General features: G+C 33.9%; 1 pseudogene; it reads left to right on the forward strand.

Moving 5' to 3' along the window:
• LOC109234955 lies at positions 789-4,772 on the forward strand (annotated as a pseudogene).

Here is a 5,194-nt window from a genome sequence, read left to right on the forward strand (position 1 = left end):
TACTCGGGAGAGAGTTACGACAGTCAGAGTGCTCATGATCGATAGAGAAGACTTAGGCAAATTTATAGCAAACATAGCAGAAAGGATTCCGACAAAAGGGGAAATCAGAACCTTAGATCATTCCAATTCTTGTTTACAAACCATTCATAGTTAGTTCTTAATTACTGCCTTTTTATTACATAATATTTAGTTAGTAAACATCCAATCTGTTACTTAGATATCTCCGAAGATTGAATACGTGAATTGTGTAAGTCCGATAGCTGTGATTGATAGGTTAATTCCCTGTGGGATTCGACTCCGGACTTGTTAACCGGAATATATTTGCAGCGACCGCTTTGTACTTTTTATAAGGCATAGTTAGGCGTGATCATATACACATGTCCCAATAAGATTTTTTACTGTAAAAAGAAATGTACCTTATTTAGGGTTCTTCTATTATATAAAGGGGACCCCAATCATTTGTAACAACAATCAATCATTGGCAAAGAATATACTATCTTACTTTATTGCTCATATTTCATCAGAAGTGTCTTTGAGCTCCTTTATCTTTATTTGATTGTTCATGTTCTTGTTGACCAACCTCGAGGCCATCACAGCTCGAGGTCGAGGCTTGTTTAAACACTGGTTTGGTTCAACCTACTTTCATCATTTATACTTCAGATTTCTTGATTATTAATTAGTATTGAATTAAATCACGTATCTTTAAACCCATAAATAAGTTTAATTATTACTCGTGTTTTCGAGGTAACCAAACACATACACACTAGTACTCATCACCATATTATATTATGGCTGCCTTTGGAATTAATAAGATATTTCATAGTATGGTGTTGACGATATTGTTTTTGTTAGGCATTTGGTTAAAAAGATATTGTTTTGCGTTAGATGAGGACATGCTCCAAGATGTTTGTGTTGCTGATCTCAACTCAAGTAATATTGGATCCCCCTTTTTATGACAAGCTTATCATTTCTCCTTTTTTTTTTCTTCCTTCAAATGAAGATTTCTTCTTGCTGTTCTTTTTTCGGTTGTGTAGTATGACGGGAGTCATTTTTCTAAAAATAATTTTTGAAAAAAGAATTATTACCTGCAAAATATTTTTTGTTGGAGAGTGAAAAAAGATTCTTTGGGAATTTTTTTTATTACATATTTATTGATAATAATATTAGTTAACTAGTACATACAAAGTGTTTTGATGAAATTATTGAGTACTAGTCTTAGTGTACGCGCATTGCGCGTGTTCCCTTTCTCAATGACTAATATTTTGTAAGAAAATTATATATGTTTTTTAAATTATGTTTGAGTTATAAAATAATGTAAAAGCTTTTGAAATTGATAACTATTGATCCATTGTACTAATACAATTAAAGAAAAAACTTTGTTCACAAAAGTCCTCAAACATTATTCAATATATTCACCTTTAATTATGTTCCAGTTTTATAGTTTTGTCATTTTAATTTCATGGGTTATCGTGTTTTTTTGTTAGTTTCAATAAGAATGCATAGCCAAGGATCATTTTTCATTAAGATTATTTTAATTTGTTTAAAAGTTATTGTCAAGTTCATTCGAGAAGACACAAACAAGGTATAGACTTTTATTCTGTTTCTTTAAAAATTTATCGAATAACATATTTGAAAAGTATGAATCATATGTTTTCTCAATTTTTCGCCATTCAAATGTTTCAATATTATCCATGTAGTAAGGTTTTATTTGTTAAGTAAAAAGAATTTTTCTGTTATGATTTATATAACTCTAGCGGAACACGTGTGGGCATTAAAACATAAGTTATAGGACGAACAAATTATTATAAAAACTAATTGAATTCACTAAGTGTGTGTACATATATTAATTTGGACAATTTTTATATATAATTCATTTCAAAGTCCTAAATATTTGAATTTTCTACATAATTCAAATAAAAAAAATTAATAAGAAAAATTTAATTAATTTTAAGGTCTTAAATATTAGTAAATTGTTTACATTGCATTTTTATTCAATATGGAATTTATTTTTAAAGTGTAAAAATTTAGTTATATTTCATGTAGAGGTTTCATGCTTTTATTATATAAATTTAGGATTGTACTGTTTAACATGATTATATAAGGCATCAAATAATCATTTTGGGTGCTTAATTGGACATGGATTAAATATTTTTTGTGACTAAAATAAGAATATTTAAAATGCATGTTTAATTATTTCGCATTAAAACAATTTTACTTTAGACGTTATTGTATTAAATACGTTCAATTTAATAAGTGATTTTATGTTCCCATATTTTAAGTATTTGAGTGGCAATCAATTTAAGTCACCATATAAGAACGTTCTCATCGGAAAGGATTTATGTTCAATTTTTCAATTAGTATAACTTATATAATCAGCAATTAATACTTATCAAGAAAATTTACCTATAATTATGTTATACATGAGCAGCTAATTGTGTAAAAGCGTTGCTTGTGCATGAAACAGTGGTGAAGGTGAACGGTTTCCCTTGCAAGAAGAATTTCACGGCCGCAGATTTCTCGTCGTTGGCCATTTCAAAGGCTAGAGCCACAAACAACACATTTGGTTCGGAAGTGGGTACCACACCACATAAACGCAAGTTACATCTTATTAAATGACAAACAGTCCAATTACCTAAGGAAAATGGTGGGTTGGATATACATAATCTCAAAGATAAAATAATACTTTATTTGGATCCCTAAACAGTCTCCAGCCTCACACTGGGCTAGAATAATCCTTTTAAAATACTTGAAAATTACTACCTCCAAAACTGTATCCTCCAACTGGAATGCTATCACACATGGGTGGTCTTCATGTCAAATTGGCATCAAATGGCACCCTGCTAATGGAAGACACATAAGCTTCTGGAATGATCCTTGGTTAGACACTAATTTAATTCACAGGAAAATTATTGAAGGTCCCTTACCCCAAAATGATCAATCTACATCACTATCCCTATATATAACAGGAAATTCCATAAGGGCCCAAAAAATACTCTTTGAGCTACCAACCCCTATAAAGGATTTAATTGCTTATCATTATATACCTACCATCACAAACCCTAATACACATGACCACATCTACTGGATTCTCACACCCAGTGGAATCTTCACAGTCAAATCTCTATATCAAACATTACTTTCTTACGTACAAAACAACTCCTTCCAATGGCTATGGGACCTCCAACTACCCAAAAAATAAAATATTTCCTATGGCTTATGAGCCATCATCGACTACCCACATCCAGCCACCTCCACAATATCCACATCTCCCTAAATGCACACTGCCCCATCCGCCACTCCCATGAGGAATGCATAAGCCACCTTTTCTTCCAATGCCACCATACTCAAGTGCTTTGGCAATGCCTAGGCATTAACTTAAGAGATGCAAACTTAAATAGGTTGCATGATGATACACCTCATAAACTATCTCAATTCATTCTACGAACAACTATTCCTAATACTCAAATTCCCCCTCATATCTTAATTCCTTACACTCTTTGGAACTTATGGAAAACTAGAAATCATACTGCTTTTGAAGGAAAATACATACCCCCTAACCCCAATCAAATCATAAGCTAAGCTGCTGAATATTATTACATAGGCCTTAAAAATCCCACCACTAACTCACAAAAAGCTCATATGCACGTTAAATGGAAACCTCCTAATAATGGTTCCTTTAAACTTAACTCTGATGGTGCATGCAGCCTAAAGCATCAAAAATATGGTTTTGGTGGAGTGATTAGAGACTCCACAGGTAAATGGTTACTAGGTTACACGGGTACAAGGTCTATGGGAAACACAATCTATATGGAACTTACGGCTTTACAGGAAGGGCTACGACTTGCCCTATAACATAATTTCACACCATTGGAAGTCAATATGCATTCAACTGAGGCAATTTCCTTTCTCCACTCTCACAATTCACATTACTCATCCTTGATTAATGAATGCAGGTATCTCCTACATCTACTGGGTAGTCCTTGGGTGACACATATTTACAGGGAGCAAAATCAAGTGGCAGATCAAATGGCCAAACAAGGGGCAACTCTTCCTCTGCAAGCTCCCATTACTGAATTTTTGGAATCACATCATTTTGTCATGCACGAGTTCACTGATGATCAACGGAGAACACTTCATAAACGTTTCGTAACTGCTACCATGAAGATGGACCACCCCTCTTTTTGTTTAAATATGTCGTCTAACTCTTGTAATATTAAGTTTGAAACTCCGGTAGATATTGGTATCAGTGCACGCAACTCTTTTTGTAACACTGTCCCATAATATGCTCCTTGTACTGTTCCTTAATATATGAAATATGCATCTTTGATTGACCGGAAAAAAAAAGAATGTTGAGGAAGTTTCTGGCCTTAACAAACTTGGTGTATCCCTTTATCGAGTTGACTTTGCCCCTGGTGGTATTAACCCACCCCACAGCCACCCACGTGCCTCTGAAATGGTCTTTGTTTTGGAAGGTGAATTGGATGTTGGCTTCATTACTACTGCAAATGTACTAATTTCAAAGCACATTACAAAGGGTGAAGTTTTTTGTTTTCCCTACAGGACTTGTCCATTTTCAAAAGAATAATGGTAAAGTTCCAGCAGCTGTTATTTTTGCCGTCAATAGCCAGCTGCCTGGTAGTCAGTCCATTCCAACAACTTTATTTGGAGCTTAACCAGCTGTGCCAGATGATATCTTGCCTCAGACATTCCAAATAAATACTAAGGATGTTCAGCAGATCAAGTCAAAGTTTGCACCTCCCAAGAAATTTTAGAATTTAGAATATATATAATAGTAAGACATGGATTTTCATTGAGAGGGTTTTTACTTGTTAATAATTGTCAATGAGTGTGTAGGTTATTAGTGTTGGATGCTCGCTCTGTATTGGTAAAAATAAATATTACACGTGGATTTATATATGTGGCCGACGTGGCAAGACACGCGGATCACTAAGAAAGCGACAACTGGAGAGATGCATTAAAAGAGGCACGAGTCGTAATAGGTACGAGCAAATCACCCACGAGATAAAAGGGGTATGGTCGCTCGAGTCTGAATTGCTTTATGAAGAGACACCGGCAGAATGAATATAGACAGTAAAGAAGGAAGATTCATGAATCGTCAATTAGTGTGCATGAATGATCATAGACGTTACAGAATCTTCATGAACAGTTACGATTGCCAATTATAATGTCTCAT

This window comes from Nicotiana attenuata, chromosome 11 (assembly GCF_001879085.1).
Source record: "Nicotiana attenuata strain UT chromosome 11, NIATTr2, whole genome shotgun sequence".
NCBI lineage: Eukaryota > Viridiplantae > Streptophyta > Magnoliopsida > Solanales > Solanaceae > Nicotiana > Nicotiana attenuata.